Raw genomic sequence first — 21,837 nt, forward strand, 5'->3', positions numbered from 1 at the left:
ATTGCATTTCGTGACTCTTTCACTAGCTATCATGAGACTAGATTGTGTATTGATGAACACTCACAGGGGCCATTTTGCTGAATATTTGAATGAATGAATGAATATTTGTACTTTTGACAGTATATATTGCAGATAATACTCACATATTTTTACTTTCATTGTATTTTCAATGCAAGGCGTTTATTTGTGAGTCCTTTTTACAGTATGGGATCTGAATACTTCCTCCATCACTGAATACATGTCGTCTATGTAGCTGCAGCTCTATTAGAACAAACACAATGCAGTCTAAAATTGGCAAAACTGATTTATAACAGTAAATATCCAATTAAAGTAAAAGTTAACAGGATAACAAGACTACAAATCTGCCCTACCTACTACCAAATAAGTATACATGTATGTAAATGTATTTGTTACTTTTCCCCTCTTGAGATCCAATGTAATGCTAAAGGCAAGTCAGCCAACTGCTGCATGTATCGCCACCTAAGCAAGCCTGTGGCCTTAGTGGTCAGTGCGAGGGCCCAGAGAAAGTGGTTTGAATAATGCTGAACACATGGTGGCTGAATGTGTTAGCTCAAAGCAGTGTCCGGCTCGTCTCATGTCAGTTTCCCACCACGGGGAACTTGACGTGTGGGAATAGAGGCTCCATGCATGGTTGCCATGCATTGGCCCTTACCTTTTTGCACATGTAGGTAAACAATCCCGCCTTGTCTACTGAGGGGCCCGCGTTTATACATGGGTGCAAAACATGTGTTGCGGCCAAAGTCGCATCAAAGGTCACTAAGCTATGCTTTGAACACTTCAAAGCTGGGGGATGAGACTGTAGCTTTTAAGTTTTATGGCAGGTGTAAGCAGGGGTTGCTGACCAGCCCAGGGTGGTCTGCTCCCTGGTCTGCGAGAGGCTGCTGGTGGTTAGCATGGTAGAAGTGGTGGTGGTGTGTGGAGAGCCGAGGCGTCGGGGGCAGGGACATAACCGACCGACCAGGCTGTGTCCAAAATGTCCTCATGCAGACGGCCACATTTGGAGTCCTTGGATCTGAAAGGGTTTCTTGGAGCAGACTGGACACAGGCAGACGTCCACTTCAAGGGTCTCTGGTTTCAGAGGACCTCAGCAGGGTACGTCTAAGGCCTGCATCAGTCCCATTTGGAAACGTATACATTGGCAGAGAAGAGCGCAGGGGCCAAAAGCCTGATGACCATACCACAGAGTGACCACAACACTGCAACCTCCCCTGACAGAGCAGAAACAGACCCTATAGCAAGTTCAAAGGATCCAAAGGGGTCTTGCCAAAGTTCATTTGCTGGAGTTCATTCATCTCAGCACCTGATGTGGTTCACTGCTTCTGTTTTCCTGAGGCATTTCAGTGTGAGACATCAAAAGGTGGCACCGTTATTAAGTTTACTTATTAAAAATAAGTCTGCATATAGTTAGATTTCTTTGTAACCGCTGCATCACCTCTGTAACGCTTATATCCAATTCACAAAATATATTATCTACTCTTATCTGAGCTCATTCTCAGATTTGAATAGTGTGACAGCAAGGTCTTAAGAGACGTTGATTTTGGTCTCAAACTAAATGGATATTGTTCAGAATGACTCTACTAACAAATATACTCGTATCCTGCCTCGAGCTGCACAAGTCCAGGTTCTGCAACAGAGCTCCAAATTCACGCAGTTGGGTGTGCTTTAATACGCCACATTATGAACATTGAAACCAACACAAAGTGGCTTAATAACTCCTCTGGTGACAGAGTCGGCTAAATTGATCATTTTGAATGCTTTACAATATCCATAATTATGCGAGTGGAATACAAGGTGCTGTGCGTCTGGTTGATGATCCCGGAATGACAGGTCTATAACAGCCCTCTCTCCTTGAGATAGTCGGAGACCCCCATGCACATTGAGAAAAGCCATTACAAGCCCAGGGTGAAGCAGGTGTGTGGCACTCCACAGATGGCTGGGAGCGTTGTTAATGAGAGAATAGTAAACACCCGAAAAACTTTTATCTTTGATGTGAGATTGTTTTACCAAGTGCACAGCTCTGACTTGTGAGTGCACGGTCAATTCACACACATGACTTGAGCGGCCCTCGGATAATAAGGTCCCGATGCTTTAGCACACTGTTTATGGACTCGCTGACAAACACTTTGAGGTATTTATTTACAGTCTTCAGATGAGCAGCTCACTCGCTTTTTTTTTTGTTTTAGCTGCATATCAAATAGCACAAATGTCACAAGTGCAGTCGAAGGATGGCAGAGCTCTTACCGATTAATTATGAATCGTTGTCTTATTAAAACGGAACATTTCGCAACACCCAGAGAAACATTATCCTCCCAGAGAGTGAGACTTCTCTCTGTGTTACTGTGCTGAAGTGAGATGATTAAAAGTGCATTACCTGGGCCCAGTGATTCCCTGAATGAGCTATGCTAAATTGGTTGTTTTCTATGTTGTGATTAATTGAACTTCCAGAGCCACATTTCAACACGCTTTGTGTTTCTGTCCCCAGTCATCACCTGTTATTAAAGACAAATTTCCAATATCTCTCTGGGAGTCCAATTAAGGATTTACATTGTGACAGTATTTTTCACTTTAATTACTATACATGGTGCAGGCGTTGACGTATTTCCTTATTTATCAAACAACACAGTGGAATAGAATTCATCAAGTAAACGGATAGTTAGATTCTATAATTGCTGCTTCTTTTTCGGATGAGCAAAAAAAACAAGAGATCCAAAATCGGACGAACAATTGAATAATTTATCCACTGGAAAATGACTACACAGCATATTTGTGGTGAAAAAAACCCCATTGTAGCTGAAAGGATATATGGCTAATTGTACTAGTAGTAGATTGAATATAGATGAAAATGAAAATAATGAGATTTTAATATCTCTATAGTCCTCAAATACAGTAACTCAACATTTGCTGTAATATTACACCACAGGTTTCTGATTCACAATAGCTTGTGGGATTTAGCACAAAATGTATGGTCAGTGCTATTAATTTCATTTGACCTCATACTGGGAAAACAGTTGGAATCCTTTTATAAGTAGTGTTGTAAAACATCAGTGCAGTTTTGCCAGCGTTCATAGTGATGCCTGGTGGCCCCTGCACTCGACTGGTACACAGCGTTTGACACTGGCATTCTGGGATTCACTCTTAATACTTAAAACCTAAATGCCTCATTGTTGGAGACGACTACAATGGTGTTGAAGTTAAGTGGCTTCAAATTGAAATTTCCTGTGGGTTTGTAGTCTGCATATGGAGCTAATAAAAGTCCTGTGGCCCTGAATAAATGTTCATTTTTCTTTTTGTGGGTCTGCAGGGTAAGAGAGATGATGACGGCTTCTCCACTCAACATGCAGATGTTCTGTGAATAATCATCTCATTTCCTTAAAAGAAATTTAATAAATAAAAAAATGGCGGGGCGTTCCTCTTACAGTGATGGTTTCCTGGGAGCAAGGCCTGCAGTAGTATGAGGCTACCCATGGCATCCTGCTTAATGCCCAATTTTCATTCAGCATCTATACCACCTCCTCTGTGTGACCCGACAAATATCCTCTGGGCCTCTTCATTAGTCTATGGGCCCTGTGTGCAAAGGCTCTCCAGTCAATTTGCCCCGGCAGGACTGTTTCCCCTGTTGAAGATCAGCTTGAAAAAAACAGAAAAGGCCTGCCTCAGTCACTCAAAGATTCACAGAGGCACGCTTGATGCAAATACATATATAACAGGTTTCTGTTTCTCCATTTTAAGTGCTTCAGCAAATCTCTCACACTCATTGGCTTGTTTATGGACAGCTTTCTGCTCTGATCTTGTCATGCGCTGGTGATGCGAGCACGGTGGTGGATCATGGCCATAAAAGGCTTTTTTTTTTTTTTAAACATTTTTTTCTGCATTGTTTGGCCGACCACTTGCTGCTACAATTGACCTGCGAGTGGAGCTGATGACCAAGATGACTAACCCCTGGGGAGCCCGAGTCAGGGAAATCATGCGAGAGATGGAGAGAGACAGAGAGGGAGAGAGCAAGAGACCAAGACCAACGTGCACAACACGGGCGTTGCAATCACACACACACACACACACACACACACACACACACACACAAGCACACACTGTGCTGTGTGTCCACGCCGCTCTCAGTGGCTGAGCTCAGTGCATTTCAGCTCAAGTGCTCGCGATGAGGAGATATGCCACATTTATGCAGCACACGGCTGTCATTTCTTTTGGGTTCAGGAGCTCCTAGCGAGATGCTGGCATGATGCGCCGGGCTCTGACAGGTGCTGCCATCCCGACAGCGCCGCTCGGCCACCAACCAGACCAGAGTTGTCTGCTCAAGCCGCAGAAGACCCAGGACCGTGCTGGGAGCGTGATCCCAACTTGGCACCGAGCGCAGCACCAATCACTGGAGCCGATTTAATTGCGTTACTCTTGGGGAAAAAGAAGTTGGGGAAAACAGAAGTGAAAGGCATGGTTGCTCAACCACATGAAACCATGAACACAGCAATTATTGTTCGTTTAATTCAACTCTTGAATCTCTCCTCAGCCTCCAGTAGGGACTGTTTTCTTTTCTATTTTCTCAAATTGTAAGGGTGTGTACGCGAATAGGTGTAATGTTTGCTATCAGAACTAGAAGGGGAAGCTGAGTGAAGGAACCGCTTTGAAAGGAGACAAACTCTCACCATGAAACATTTGGTAACATGTCTTTCTCCACCGCAGGGTTGTGAGGTTGCACATGGAACATATTAAGCTTTTTACAGAGGGAATAAGGATGGGCCAATAAATGTCAGGAATTTAAAAAAAAAAAAAAAAAGCAGGATCAAATCAGACAGGGTGGGGCTCCATCACTTGCCTCCAATCTGGCGTTGCATTCATTATGAAAGCAAGCATTCCTCACCGCATTCCACCTTGCAGTTTGCTGTCTGCTCTGTAATTAGCTCAGACAAAGCTATTGTTTCCATGACAACAAAAAAAGCAAAGCAAGAGGCAGACAAAACATAGACGTCAGGAAATAAAGAGAGAACGAGGAAAATACGGACCAGGTGGAAATTCCTGGACACATCTGTAAAACAGTAATGAGACATTCACAGTTTACCTTGAAGACACTCAGTGCCTCTCCTCTCTGCACTCAATGGAGAGCAGTGGAGCTAAAGCAAGAGAGAGGAAAGAAAAACTATAAAAGAGATGAGATTAACAAAGTCTCACGGTGCGGTAAAGAGATCAGGTAGCGGTGTGAGAAAGACACGTTAAAAGAAATACCATGTTGACGAGATTGGATGTGTCAGCTTTAATTTGGAGGGCTCGGGCTGCAGATGATCTGGTCTATACTTTTGCTGGATGGCGTCCAAATCTTTCTTTTTTGGAAGAATCACGCCAGGAGACCATTTGGATTAGTTGCAAGGCCCGCATATTTGTGTGATCAAATGTTTAATAACTGCATGGAAGTCGTTCTTTTATCATCAGATGCAAAAGTTGGCCGGCTGCTCCGGTTCTTGATCAGCCAGGACAATCTTTTGATCTTCAGACTGTAAATTTGTGTTCTTTTTATGATTTATCCAGGTTCCTCCGCGCAGTGCTTTCTGCGGTTGATGTTTTTGAAAATTAAAGATTTGCGGGTTATTTAAGTATGTTTCAGTAGACACAAGTTGACAATGAATATTATTTTCACTTTCCTCAGGGTTCAAACAGCCCCGCCAATTAAGCATCACATTGAAGATCCCGTCTTTCCTCCCATCCTGTTCGCCCATTCAGACGTGTGATAACACTTTTAGTGTACTTCTTTTGGTTTAACTTTGAACAGTCTAGATAACAAAGTTGCACTTATCAAGTGACCATTTTTCGGCTCATCCTTCTGCTCTGAGATTTACGGGGGGTAGCATCGTCAGAGTGAAATCATAGGTCTACAGATGTTTTCAAGATGTTTTTTCTGTCAGTTTGCAGATTATCCCCTGTAGCAAAATCTCATTAAAGTGCAATTTACAGAGCTGCACTGATGTTGCCATCAACCAAAATTAAAGGCATTAATTTTTCACAGAAGTTCACCAAAGTCCTCACAATAAATGATGTAGCACTTTGTAAGAATGATTTGCCAAAGTATTATTTTGGAGGAAGAAATTAACTGGCATTAACGGAGCGAGGGGATTGGACATGGGCTGCGAAAAAAGATGTGCAAATGTGGCCATTTAGTCAGAGCGTGTCGGTACGGAGACATGCATATTAAGGCTACCATGCTGGGACAGATGAGGGAAGAGGGAAATATGAAACCCTGATGGAGGTTATGACACAGACTCATAGAGAGACGAGCACACTGGAGGGCGTAGGCGCCCACTCTTCTGTGCTCACTGCTGTTGAATGCAGGAGGACTGAAAACAGACAAAACGTTCGTGTAGATGTGTTGAAGATAAGCTTGTCCTCTCATCTTTTAGAATTTGTAAAAGGTCAGAGTGAAATAAGAAATGTTTGTCTCCGATTTAAAATTGTAGATTTTAAAATCTACTTTCTCATTTATATATCAAAAGGCAATATATAATTATTCCAAAAACTACACAGAATGAATTAATTGAAGAGATTTCACACTGTAGGCTTTAGGTATAAATACTCAGTGTTTCCTACAATACAACCCGTAACAACACACACATTGTGCAAAGTAGGCAGACTTTCTTTGTTTTTCTTGGTTTATTGAAGTATTAATAAATGCTGACCCCAAAATGTATTTAGAAATATTGAAATTCTACTTTGATCACATAGATGAGCATATTTTCAGAAAATAAAAATAAGGGAGCCAGCTAGAAGAGAAAATGACAGCTACCAAAAACATTTGGAATTTAAATAATTTGGAATTTTTAAGATGTCAAATTCTGCAAATGGTTGAGATTCCTTGTGAAATGTTTTACCTTCACAGTCAGTGTCTTCTATTTTAACACTCAACGCTGGAATATTTGACTCCTTGCATATTAAAGTCGACCAGTAATTCTTAAGCTTAAATAATATACCTTAAAAGGGAATTTAATTTTACAGTCTAATAATAATAATAATAATAATAATAATAATTCACATTTTAATATAGTTGTAAAAAACCTCTCTGCCATCAGTCATTTCAAATTACAATTACCCTGGCAAGATTTTAATAAACCGTGATGCACATTATATGTCGTGATTGATTATTAATTTGACATCGAACATGGGAAGTACAGCTCCATCTTTTATGTACATTAAAATTAATACCATGAAATGGTCTCTAAGCTGTGGAAAGTGTGTGGGCACTGCTCGGTCCCTGCAACAGTCTTAGAAGCTGCGGGGATGTGATTTATAGTGATGAGGATGTACTCCTGCAGACCACGTAGGGGACATAAAAAGTAGAGCATAATATTGTATAGTCCAGTGATTTATGTTAGTATTTATGATTCGGAAACGGTGCAATTAACATTCATAGACTCGTGGTCTGAATAAATGCAGCCTTGCATAAAGCCTATTGGCCTGTGCAGCTCAGTGAAATGATGAGCTACTTAAATCAAGTGAGAAAAAGAAAAATCATTATTATTATTATCATGATTATTATTATTATAATTGTCCTTATACTACCGTTAAAATGTTTAGCGTTTTCCCTGGAAAATGAAACTCTCTTTTTCTCTGAAAGGCAGTTGCAGACAATGACAGAGCTTTATTTCAAAGTTAAAGGTCTGTCTGGGCAAAACAATGTAAGGCGGACATACGTTTAATTAAGTTAACTCATGAAAAAGATGTCACAGCATGCAGCACCCAGCCTGCCCGCTGCACATAATGTAGGCAAAAGAGCAAAAGCAGGGCTTTCTCAAAGCTGACTGTCTCTCAGGCACTTGTTTTTGTCCTCGGCTCACACCATCGGGGCGTCATGCCAAAGCCTATCAACTAAATATCAAAGATGCAGAGTGTCGGATCTTTCCACTCTGCATTTTTACCTTATTTCATCCAATCCCACCTGCTGTCGTGGGTTAAGTTATTTAAATGCAGCTTCTATTGGGAGGCTGCACACGCATGCACGCTGAAAATGCCATTGTCTTTTTTTCCCTTTCATCCTCAAATACGGAAATCATTTGCGAGGAAATTATAGGCCTCGCGAGGGCAGGTCCTTTGCATACTAATTTTGTTAGACTTACCTCCCGTGGTCAATGTTCGATGTGACCATTAGTGAGAGCACTAGAATTTATTTTATTCGATTGAAAAGACAGTGTTTAGAGTAATGTGGCGGAGGCACCTTATGCCAGCTTTAAGATAAATGGTTGAGAAATCTCTTTGTCTGTTTCTGGACTCGGGCCTGCTGCAGATATGCCTCAGGTCCGTTTGAGTGGCGAGTTAAAGAGATTTAAGGAAAACACGTGGCCTTTGTACAGGCACAATGGCCTCCTCATCAGGTGCCTCCTCAATGTGAGAGAGCCTCCTTTTCTTATAGAATAATTCATGTTGCATGGCTTGAAACAGGATATCCTCCACCACCACTGACCATTTGGCTATCTGCTGCCCTCCATATCTGCAACCCCACCCTGTCTACACCCATCTCTCTGCATGATAGAATTACATAGGCCCATATTTCTACTCAATTTATGTGGACAAACCAGACAGGTTTTTAAAAGGTGAAAGGAAATATTTTTTACAAGCTAAAAAATAAACACTTATACAGCTTGGGGATTTGTAAAAAGAAGAAGAAGAAAAAAAAAAAGAGGCTGGGGAGTGAAGCTGAGGCAGGAGAGATTTTACTGCTGGTTACTTTGGGGGTTGGTGAGTTTGAATGGCAGAAAAGGGGAGGGGGAGAAGGCTTCAAAAGCTGCTTACCAGCAGGTGGCGGCAGCATAACGTTTGAGCAGCCCCACCCCTTCAGCGTCTGGGTTGTGGACTTTCTGGTAATATTGACAGGTGTTTTATCCTCCAGCTCAGGACAAATTAAAACTGTCAACATGTCAGCAAATAGGATATTATTGATCACAGATGAGTCAAATTCAAAGCTGTTCTTACATGTTGCCTGGGTGATTTCAGCTGATTATTAAAAAAAAAACACTGTCTTTGGTCAGTAATGATCATATCTGAATTGTAGACCTTTTGCTCTCGCATGTCTAGTTTGACAGTAATACATTGTTTGCTTGTTGAACAAATCATAACAAAGTCTCAGCGTCACTGGCAGACACCTGGAGAGGCAGGATAGCTCATCATTGTCCTTTATGATGACTTTTCCCCAGTGGTCAGGTCCCTTATGTGGTGAAGAGCCATTCACAAGATGAATCACATGATGCATTTTTAATTTCCCTGCCGTGGCCCCGGTCCAGGACTCGGTGGGTCACATGGAAATGAGCGCCGGACAGGCCGGCGTCATCAGCCGACCGGGGCTGCAGCATTTAAGACATGATGTACGACGGTCATTATCGGAGGCACGTCAGGAGGGACTCCGGGTCATTCTTGCCACAAAAGAGAAACAGCAGAGAAGGCAGAAAGTGTCTGGCCAGTTTAGAAAAATGCCACATCTCCTCAGACCTGCTCAGGGAACGCACACAGGGCCCCCGATGGGTGACTGGTCCCTCAAGACAGCAAGGGATTATTACCCATCCTCACCTCTGCTCTTTGTTCTCCTACTGTATACAGCTGCAGCACTTGGCATGGCTCTTTCTCTCAGAGTTGCATCACAAATAATGGTTTGACATATGTGCCACTTATCAACACGTCTGCAGACGAATTGACAAGTCACACATCTATTTCGGTTCGAGGTCGGCTGATTAGTGCTGCAGATACGGGATGGAGCACATGAGTCACTTGTGCTCTTCGCGTTGGCATGGTGTAACTCCGGCACAGTAGAAGCTCCTGGCTAATTACCGAACCTATGATTTCCCATTTCTTTCACCGTCTTTGACTGAAAGCTTGACCATTGCCTCCCGAGCTGTGTTGTGAAATGGCTCTTCTTCTGTGAATGCGGCTTCTGGGTGGCGCGCAGAGCAACGGGCCGCAATACTGGGGCCTCGGCGTTGTGTCTGGTGTCACAATATTTGGGGTATCAGAGAGAGCAAATAGATTAGAGCAAAGCAAGGTGTGACTGTCAATGAATATCACCACATGTATCTCTGCTATGAGATTTTATAGCTTCCTTATTATGAGCAAAGGGTTATTGAAAATTAAACAAAAGTGCCTGACAAGTGGAAAGTTAATTGCATTCAAAGCCAGTTCAAACCTTGCATTCCTAACGCAGAGAGAGGACAGCATGTCAAGGAGATTAAGAAGTGAATCAAGCAAGGAGAGAAAAAGGGGAGGAAAAAAATGAAAGGAAATAACCAAAATGAAATAATGTGCTGGACCACCTCTAGAGCGAGTACAAGCGTGGCATCTGTGTCAGATGTTGTTAATTAATGTCAGTATGTTCCTCGCTGGCACTTGGCTTCCTGTCCTTCGTTCAGGGCAGATCCTAGAGTAGAAGTGCTTGTGGGGAACAAATGTGTGTGTGTGTGTGTGTGTGTGTGTGTGTGTTGAGGGGTGGGTAGGGGGGCTGAGGGGTTAGAAACAGCAGTGGTAGGGGGTGTTAATCCCACTCATTATAATTCCAGTCTGTGGCCTGTCTTGGGAAAGGGACTACAGGGGCCTACCGCTGCATCTTATCAATATGTATTTCCCTTTTTCACCTCTCCAAGTGGACCCTGTCTCACCGTCTCTTTGTCTCTCTGTCAGCATACGATCCAACTCATCGCTGCAGAAAACAGAATGCAAATCTGTGACAAAAGACGAGTGCTGATGCAGACTTGAGTGAAGTCAACCCCACAAATCTTACAGAGATTTAAATTATTATTACCATATTTATTTACTCCTTTTATTTGTTCATGTCTACCGTAGAAACTCCCCTGTTCACATGCAGGTCACTGTGCGACGCCCCCCGGAGTAAAGAGGGCTAAACTACTGTAATGTCGTAGTAAAGAGCAACATAATGGCACATTACTGATATAGGAATAGACCCTGCATACTATACACTGTATCTGCATGGAGAACACATGCTCTGACTGTAGGTGATGATAGAATACATGAGATGTTACTAACAGCAGGTGCAGACAGCAAAGGAGGCATTATAAAAAAAATAGAAAGCAGCAGGTTGAAAAGTGTATGATTCTATTAAAATGTATATAATAAAAAAGTACTTTATTTGATTGCATGCTGTCTACATAAAAACATATGCACTATTCTGATTCATTGAAAACTTACGTAACACCACACGCAGCATTGCATTCTAGTACATAACTAATATGTGTTGTTAAGTTTACTCTCCAGTTTTCTTTAGTTTTTTTTGCAACCTTGTGTCAAGTTGTTGTATATTTTGTCATGTCTTTGGGGAAATCAAAGACTTTAAAGACAGTAAATTATTTTTAATGCTTGCACAAAAATAATAGGCCATTTTCTAAATGATGTGCCATGCTGGTGCCTAGGATCATCAGGATGCCAGTTTTGCCTCCCTGTTGATCGGCTAATTTGAGACTGAGCGCACCTGGTGTGTCTTATTGCGTGCCGAGAAATGGCACTCCGTCTACTGGGTTTGGTTATTTCCATGCAGAGAAGAGGTACTGACGATGTTAGCATTAACGGGCCATTAAAATGAAGAAGGGTGAAGTCATTGCCGCGAAAAAGTTGCCATGCCTTGCTAAATGAGAGAGCAGAATCGGATGAGATAAAGAGGAAGTGGAGCTTTTCAACATGGCCACCATGTCCGGTAATGACCAGTGTTCAGCTTTTATAAGCCTTCTACTGAGCGGGGCCTCAGATTAATGTAGACAGGAGCGTGACAGCAGTGGTCTGAATGGACTGCTGTAGGGACCCCGTTGGGGCTTATTTCAGACAGTCCATGCCTGATGGTAAAAGTGTAATGGCCGCGACATGCAGATGTTAGAAGGATTTAGAACCGTCCCATATCCAAGAAAAGCTCTAAAACCTTTAAAAGGACTATAGTGGGTGATGGTTATGGTTCTGACTATTGGAGTACATCTGCGGTTTATCACTTTCACCTGCCTTGCTTGGAGTGCCGAAGCGTCTAGCCGGCAACTGCTTTCCGGGAGGAGCGTCATGAGCTTATCTTTTCAACAGGTTTTTTTTTGGGGTTGTTGTGGACAGCAAATCAGGGCAGGCTTAGCGAAGGAGCAGAGCGCAGTTTGGGGTGGCGCCACACCTCGACACTAATTTCAGGGTTAGCAGAGCGCCCAACAGGAGAACAGCATTGCCATGGCAACTGTTAACAGCTAAAAGCACTGTCTACAATCTGATAGGGGCCCCAGATAATCAGACAGCCGATTACAGCAGTCTTTTTTTCCAACATGGAACATTTAGGTGACCTATAAATCAGTTTTTCACTTGTTAAACATTGAATTTTATTTAGACAAGTCTGTGTTGGCAGTGGCTCCTGTTCTGCATGAACTGTAATGCCCCAAGAGTGGTACATTTAATACATTTTTTTGTTCAATCTCAGTCCTGTTTTCATCTCCAGATCTTGTACTAAAGCTCCCCTTATTTAGCATTCACTTCCACGAAGTAATAACACCAACACAGTAGCTTTATGCGTTTGTCTTCTCATCATGAGCAGACGCACTGTAATAAAAAACACCGCTACATGCGCTTTCCAAAACAACCAAGCAAATTTACTCTCTCCACGTCTGTGCTTGATATTAAAATGATCCTTTTTTTTTCCCGGCGTACAAGTGATCTAAAAAAAAAAAAGGAATAAAAAACGTGAGAGTAGACGGCAAATCGGAGAGAGGGAGTGATAGTCAGTCAGGGGCAACCACAATACATTTTCCATCAGGATCTCATCAATTTATCAGAGGAGATGTTATTAGCTTCCAGATAGCTGCAGCAAAAACACATGTAGGTATTTTCCTCCCCATCAGTCTCCTTTATATTTTTAGATGCTTTTTATGTGAGTACAATGGCCTCAATATCAAACATTTTAAATGATGCTTGAAATACCAGTCACTTGACTTTGATGTCACAGGCAATTAAATCCAACCTTACCTCTTTCCACCGTTAATAACAGCAATCTCGCCCGGCCTAGTGCCTAATTAATATGTGCTATTTGTCACTTTGCCTTGACACATGTATATCAAAGTGGGGGTGGGGAGAGCGGCTGAAGGGGTGAGGAGGTGGTTTCGGAGGGAGGGAGGGAGGGAGGTGGGGGGGAGTGGGAGTTGGAGGGCAGTTGGTGGAAGAGCAGTATGCTGGGCTTTCATTAGGTGGCAGGGTAGAGCTCCTCCTCTCCACATCTACATGCTGCTAAGTGAACGGCAGGTAGTGTCACTGGATTTCATAAGGGGGAATAAAGCAAGATATTTAGCCGCTACGCAACATTTGAATAGAGATGGTATCGACGTAGACGCTGTCCTGAACGTCAACCGTGATATTTGAGTTCTGAACAGGTGAAAGCAAATATTCAGCAGAATGAAATAAAGATTAAAATACATTTCTTCATAGATTTATTCTTATGATATGAGCATTTGCTTCTGATGGTGATTATTTTTGCATGTGGTGGATGCCTCATTTTGGTCTGAAAATCTTCCTCGTCTATTTATCCGTAATTCTGTGCCTTTTTCGGAAATCATCATCCTTCACTGGAGTTTGACTGTGGCAAAGCGGTGCTTATAATTAGGCGTGCGTTTGTTTGTGCGTGTGCATGCATGTGTATGGCGCATTTGAAGCACATGCCTCGTCACTGCCAGCTTTCACTATGCCTCGGCGGGTGGGAGGGCAGCGCTGCAACGTTGCAATGAAATCAATGATCCATGGTTCTTTAGATGTGACCAACAAACTAAGTTGTCATCTCGTTCTGAAACAAAAGGGGTGATGGGGGGAACGCTGAAAGCACAGTGCACCCAAGCTACTGAGATTACGTCGCAAATGTGCAGGGTCTCATGCCAGTGCGGCTCTCAGTGGGGTCAGTGGACAAACACCCAACATTCGTACGTACGGCATACATCCACATTGTACATCTCTCTCTAAACCCCCACCCCCCCCTCCATCTTCTCTTCACTTTCCGCCTGAAACCTTCTGCCAAATGCTGCCAGACTCTCACATCTGTGCTGAAAATGAATTGTATCCCAGAGCCCTTTGAGTCAAGGATTCACTTGTAAAGAATGCAGTTTTATTGGATGAACAGACTAATGTACCATGCAATGTAGTTGCACTAGCATTTTATGCCACATTGAAAGAGTCAATTAATTTGCATAATTCAAACGAGCATGTACTGCCACTTTCAAGGCATGGCTAGGCATCTTGGCTAGTCACGTCAGCTCCTCCATTTCTGATATATTAATCATTCTTTCCATACAATTAATTACATTTATGACAATTTGAACCTTTGTCCCACCCACCGGCCCGGCAATTTTACAGCCAGGCTGCAATATCAGAGCATCCTGATGAAACCCTGGTGATTTAGTGAACACCTTAACAGAGAGCCTATGCCTAGGGCTGAATCAAATTAATATTTTGTTTCCCATCTGGTGGAATCAGCAGAATTAATGAGGGAAGGAGGCCCGTAGCTACGCAGAAACCAGGGATCAATCTGCCTCTCTCCGCTGGTTGCTATACTCTTTGCTGGAGGTGTGTGTGAAGCTGGGGGGGCTAGGAGGAGGAGAGGCGGGTAAGATGAGGGAGATAGTGGGTTTTACACTTATACAACGCGGGCATCTGTCACCCACAATGCACTGTGGTGATCACTACTGTAAATGAGTGATTACAGCAGTGCCAGTCACTCCTTGCAGCCCTGATAGACAGCACAGTTCCTTACCCACCACCACCCTACTGATTAATTTTCAGCCGAGGCTGCCCGTCTGTCTGTCTTTGCCTTTGTCACATGTTCAGAGCCTCTAATTGAATTGCAGTGGGGCAAATGTCTCCGAGCTCGCCGGCGTGGAGCGCGGGCGGTGCAGTGGCGATGTGCTGTGGCAGAGCGAGGCTAGTTTTGTGCGAGTAGCTCAGCATCTGGGCTGCATGTGATCCTCGTCGCCATGGGGACGGCTTTGGGTCAGAGTTTTTTTTTTTTTTTTTTATGCTGCCAAAACAGGAAGAGGGGAATTTGCAAACTCCCTCATTGTTCAGATGGTTCTACATTTCAGAATGTCTTGATTTTTCTGGGTAGCCGTTTCTTTTTTCTTTCTTTATGAGACGGGCTTTTTGCTTCAAAGCAGAATGTTTTGGTCAATGTATTTTATAATTTTTCTGGATTACAGCGGTTTTGATACTGTTGATGCAAGAAGAGGGGTATTCACACACTCCCTTAACGTCTAGGTTTTTGATGAACTCATTGCCATGTTGATTTTTACCATTTTTTTCTGGAGTCAAAGCATTTTATACAACCTGATCACAGAAATGATGAATGGATGCATCTCAGTGACCTAAGTAACCCCATTTGTCAGTGGAAACAAACAGCCGTGAATAAAGATACATTGTGTGAATACTGTAAAGGAATATATGCAAAATAACACATTTTTAGATTTTGACCCCATTCACACCGTTTCCAGACACTGGCATCACGCTCGTGTATGCATAATGAATATACTAAACCTTTTCATGTAAGTGGAAGCATATTTCCCAACGCTCATTGAAAACTTTGCCCTTTTTTCCAAATACTTTCAGTTCATTGCATCATGACTTTGGCTGCACACGCGCAACGTTACACGCGCCTGTGACAAGAAATAGCAAATAAGGCATCACATGTGCATTACATTTATTCATTTGTGGCCGAGATGCAATTTGGCATTTTAGCCATTTACCAGAGAGGAGAGAGAAAGAGAGACAGAGAAAGCACTTGTATGACAGAATAGGCACTCCCACAGTGTCATCCAATCTGGGCACCCCATTACCTCCTTCTTCTGCCCCATGTGTGTATGTGTGTGTGTGTGTGTGTGTGTCAGGGTCTGTCTGTGTCTATGTGTGTGTGTGTAAACTGGCCCCCCTCCTGTCTGTCTTGCTTGCTCCATGCAGCGTTTCGCCGCCGAGAGAAGGTGGTGGTCGTCTCTTTGAAGTATCACTTCAATTACGGGGTTTAACCCCACAGGTCAGCCCTTGATTATTTACACAAAGCTGGTGTAATTCTGCTGGAAAGCCTCGCCTTTGCCATGAATACAAAGCCGGGCTTCACTCTAATGGAGTGAATTTCACATCAACACTCGTCCTGTTTTGACCTGCGTCTGATAGGGTTACATCATGTTTGGGAAGTTGCACCCGGCCCAACTGACACGGCGTTTTCAGCCATGCTTGCAGAAAACTTAAAAAGTGTTGCACTGAAGCTGTATTGGAAACAGTGGAAAACATTCCTGATGGACGTTAAGTAGTTCTATTTGAGTGTTTCTGATGATGGTTACAAGCAACCTGTCACCATCAAAGATGCCTCATTGATTTTTTTTACCACATTGAAAACTTGTTTATGCGTTTTATCTGCTTGACTTGCCTGATAAATTGGGGCCATGTAGAAACTGAACTTACCAAAAATGGCATTGAATAATAGATTGTTTTGTTGATCAGGTTGCTGTTTACTTACCCTTTTAAATCCCTCCCCTGTCTCCTCTCAGCTGGTGGCCTACTATTGACTTGTTGTTATTTTTTCATGAAGTGAAGTGGGGGCAATACCAAGTGCTGCTATCACTCCTTCTTAAATAATATAAACAAGAGAACAACAGAAAAAAAAAGAGGCACGGTCTAAGTCATCTTCCCTGTTCGTTCATTTCAGCCTAGATGGCCCTCGTTCGCTGGAGCATGATGCGTGCAATGAAAATACGAGGGTCCTCTTCTCTCCGCGGCCCTGTGTGCTCACCTCCCCCATAAAAGTTGCAACTGCCAGCTCAGGTGGAAAAATGTTGCAGAGCAAAAGATGTATTCAATAAATAGAGAGGGACAGCATGGGGCCTGGGGAAAGTGCGCATGAGACGGAGGTTTGGAGAGTGGAATAATGGAAGAGAAGGTAGATGGGGCATGAGTGTACATTAAACAGTGGTGCCTGACGCCTGTGAGAGGAAGCATACCGCTGGGAATATAACTCTTAACTAGCATTGTCTCCTTTCAATTTAAAGGAGGAACCAAAGGCTGTCATCTATATACTATTTTCTTTTTAAAGGAGGATATCACTGAATTTCAGGATTCAAATGTATTTTTTTGTGCCCTGAGATATTTCAGCTGGCACAATGTGAGCATGTGTTACTGTCCCTATACAGCAAAACGTGACCTAGAAAATGATAAACAAACGATCAGCAAAGACTTGTTAATAAAATATCATAAATGCATAAAGCTTATGTCACCAGAGGTTATGAACCTTTTTTGTTCACGAACACTGATTAAATTGCCTCATGTATCACATACGTAACATATTGAGAGTACAGGAGAACTAGCATGGTTAAAATAGTTAGCTAAATGTAATGGATATCGCTAAAATAGTTAAATAAAAAAATGGATAAATGGCTGAATTAGCTACAAGGATAGATGATAAGCAGTAAATAAATGGCTCAAAGCAATGTATAGTTACAACAGTTATAAATATAGTAATAGTAAATAGTTAGCTAAAAGAAATGAATGTATGGTTTCCAATAAGAAACTGTGTGTGCGCCTTCAAGTCTCACAATGAGGATGATTACAGAGGATATTTGGGTCTTGATGAAAGCTTTTCTGTAATGCCAATCCATCACGCTGATGCATACCTGTCAGAAGGAGAACAGAAGTGTGCCATTGTAGTCTCGTGGTCGTCACAAGACTTGACGCGGCGCGGCTGGGGATGGGGCCATGAGTGACAGCTGGTCCCTGGATTGTCAGCTCAGAACTCGTGACCTGCCACGGGTCTGTTGGTACGCCACACATACAGCGACATGGTCCTCTATACTCGTGAACCACTTCACATAAAGGACAAATGATTCGGTTGATATGTGGAGATGACAGCGTGAATACTGAAGAAAATGACAATCATTCTAATCTTTTGTCCATGTTACAGATGCATGAAGAGAAATTCAAGCAGTGTCATGGAAAATGCTTTCCAATGCAGCATGATTGACTAAAATAGCATAAAGAGCGGTTTCAGAAATGGATGTTTTCGTCGATCCCCCGCGACAGTGGACGGACACACATTTTATCCAACCCCTCTAAATTTGAATAACATAAACAGCTGGCCCTCTGTGCTTTAAAAAAAAAATCAAACCAGTCAGAATGCTCCAGAGCCGAGATCCAACAATAACCTGGTGGCATGTCTTTGTGTCACCGAAGCACATTCATTACACCTCCTTCTGTCTATTTCAGACAAGGCATCAATTTGAAGATGTGAGGTATCACAGTGCCGAAAATATGTCACATTTCCCCCGTCAACTGTGCCAATGTTTGTCTTTCCGAGGCCCGGATAAAAGGAGTGGCCTCGGCATGCATCTCTGCCATCTTTCCATTCCCCATGGAGATATTTGAGTGCGAGATGAGTCTCCCCTCCATGCTGTGTACACAGAGAGAAAGGAGAATTGGTGCCGCCGCGTACATACTTCGGAAGAATAGCAAGTTTTTTCCTCACCAATGGAAACGGAGCAAAAGTATTCAATTTGCAACATCTGCTGCACCTCAATAATTCATTGCATTTGAATGTTTTATAAGTAAACTGTGTTATCTGTAGAAGGAAGGATGTGGCATTGTAGTGGGAGCTGTTGTAACTTGGCTTTGTCTTTCATAAACAAGCATGGGATGACGACGACGATTTTTCACACTGTTAACCCTTTCCGGTTTGACCTCTAACCCCTATTATATACATTTTTTGATTGACAGTTATGTCAAATGTTCTTTTTAACTTGTTAGCACCGGATGATTTAGCTTTAGATGCTGCGCATTGCTCTGTATAGTTTAGAAATGAATTTTGGCTTTGATGGTATTGAATTATGACAATTCCTCTGCACATTATAGCTGTTGTCATTACTGCCTGAAGACAATAGCCTAATAGGATCAAAAATGAGGCAACAGTGATTTCAGCCACGCCAGCCCAGCTTTATTAACATCCCTTTATCTCTGAAATCATCAAAAGGCTATCATCAAGTAAAAGTTAACAGCACAAACCCTGAGCTCCTCTATCTCCTGAATGCGACGCACCATCATTTGCTGTGTTTTTTCTGCCCCCGTGACTGATTATCATTACCTTTTCTTGCAAATACCATGCTCATTACGTTAGTGTACAGCCAAAACATTAGTAGAGGGAGCCTATCTCTCTCCCATGAAGGGAGAGGGGAGGAGAAGAGCTATGGAGGCAGATTTTCCCCTAGCCTCAGCAGCCAGCCCTGGCGCGCTTGGCTATTAACCACAATGAACATGGGCTTTGTTATTAACATCTGTTCATCAGGGATCGGGCCCAGGCCTAATCACCCCTCACACCTTCTGTTTCTGCACAAGAAGAGAGGCAATCAAGGGCATCATTTGGCAGCTGGCTGGAACTACTAATGCTTTTCTCCTGCTCTACTCTGCCCCCCCCTCCTCCCCCCTTCATCGCCTTTCCTCTCTTCACTGCCATCATTTTTCCCTCTCTTTTCTCCCCTTATCCTCAAAAAAAAAAAAATTCTCTCCCACCCTCTTATGGGATTATGTTATTTGAGAAGAAAACACACACATACAGACAGGCTTGCACAGAAAAACATGGACAGACACACGCACACACACACACACACACACACACACACACACACACAGAGGGTGAACCTTTGATAGCAGCGAGATGGTAGATTTACTGATGGCCGTAACAGTCCGGCGCCATGGGTGGTTCACATGAACTCAACCTCATCTCAGTCTCTCTCTGTCTGTTCCTCCCACTGTATCGCGGACAGATGTTCACAGGTTCATATCAGCCCCCATAACAACGTTCAGACAGGGTGTGAGAGAAAAAGACGCCGGAAGAGATAGAGAGAAAGATGTGAGATCCAACAATGGCGAGAAAGCAGGAGATAATAGCGAGATTGACAGATTACCAGTGGGAGATACTGTATGTCAATAAAAAAAAAATATCACTGCTGCAGATTCATTCCCAGAGCTGAAGTAATAGGTTTCTTGAAGGTAAAATATGTGACACTCATATTTCAAGGAGCAAACTTTCTTTAAATTGCAGTTTCTGATTTTGATATTCTTTTTACATTTCTGGCTGTCTGCGTATGTACGTCTGTGTCAGTACTGTTGCGACCATATGATATGTATTTTTTTCTGCCAAAGATTGCAGCATTTGTTGTCGTCGGATTAATCCCTTTGTCAGCTCCGGCCTCTTGAACACATTGTGTCTCCTTCTGTTACCCACAGGAAGGAAGGACTGGGGCATCTGTGTTTGGGTTGGCTATGTCTAAATCAGCACTCCTTGTCCTATCGCAGTAAGGCTACAAACACACACACACACACACACACACACACACACACACACACACACACACACACACACAGTGTATTCACTCTCTCTCTCCTCCAGTGTCTCTCTGAATGTCTGTTTCTAACTGAGAACAACATGTCCTCAGTAGAGGGGCTTCACAACACAAAGCCCTTTCATGTGTGGATGTGGGTCTGTCACATTTTGGCTAAGTTCTCCAGAGCTGTCAGCTTGAGATGATGTTTACCAGGATGCTCCTGTCAATCACAAAAAGTTAACATTACTGATATTGCTTTGCTGTTAAAGGGTCGGTTCACCCAAACCACAACAAAAAAAATGTTTTCGAGGTGGGCATCTCAGAACCCATAAAACTAAAACTGTGCATGACTGAAATTACCACACTTACTTTACTTATTTGATCCATTTAATAAAATGATCATTCACTCAATGTAGTTACGCGTGTTTGTTTAAGGTCAATATGTCAAACAAACACAGGACTTGCAACTAGGAGACTTGTGTTTGAGACCGGTGTCCCAAAGTGATGTTGTTGTCAAGTTATTTGAAATCCCTGTTACGTTTCATCCGTGTGTATTTACGTATTTATTTCAAGCCCAACCATGATGTTGTTCATAAACCTAAATAAGTGGTTATCTGTGCCCGACTCAACATGAATGACAAAAAAAAGCCTAATATGCTCGATAATGACACACAGAAATGTCGTGCTATTTTTTTACACCTTCCAATGAGATCGGGTTGAAATTCTCACCTGGTGAGAATGGTGACATGTTTTTCCAGGGCACCTTTAGCCTCAGTTTTTCAGCACAGCATGCAGCATGTCGCCATCGAATGCATTTCTAAGACCCTATGACCCCTAAAGGACACTCATATTGAAGTGTGGAAGCAGGCAAATTAGAGAAAGACGCCAACAAACCTGGCGCCCGCATTTCTCACACTGCAACTTGAACGCTGACAGTTAGGTCAGAGATTCAAGTGTGTTTTGCTATTGGCGGCTAATGTAGCCTCAAGCGGCTATCCTCCCTCTAGCAGAGATGAAAAGCGGTCTGCAGAGCTCAACGACACACTTCCAGACATTTCTTTTTTTCCATTTTCAAACCTGTAGTTTTCTGCCCAAACCAACACTGACTGAAGTGACAACACTAGAGGCATTTCATCAGACTTCACACAGCTCCCTCTGGAGCCACCAGAGCTGACCACAGCTTATATTTCTGTCACATTAGCAGAAGTACATACACCCCAAGACTTCACAAATTATACATTACAATGACTAATTGGTAACAGTTAACGGTTTAAAGTTAAAACGTTTACACTCATATTTTAAGGATGAACAACTAGTTATTGATGTGGGTGTACCATGTCACGATATGAAGTCACATACTTAATTTCATATTAATCCTTCCCTCATATAGAGTTGCTGTTCTTTCAGTGAGTTAGGTCATCATCCATCCATATCCAGAACTTAATGCATCCATATGTTCATGTGGATATGCTAG

This window comes from Cebidichthys violaceus, unplaced genomic scaffold (genome assembly GCF_023349555.1).
Source record: "Cebidichthys violaceus isolate CVI_PGR_0920_01 unplaced genomic scaffold, fCebVio1.0.p SCAF_15, whole genome shotgun sequence".
Classification (NCBI taxonomy): domain Eukaryota; kingdom Metazoa; phylum Chordata; class Actinopteri; order Perciformes; family Stichaeidae; genus Cebidichthys; species Cebidichthys violaceus.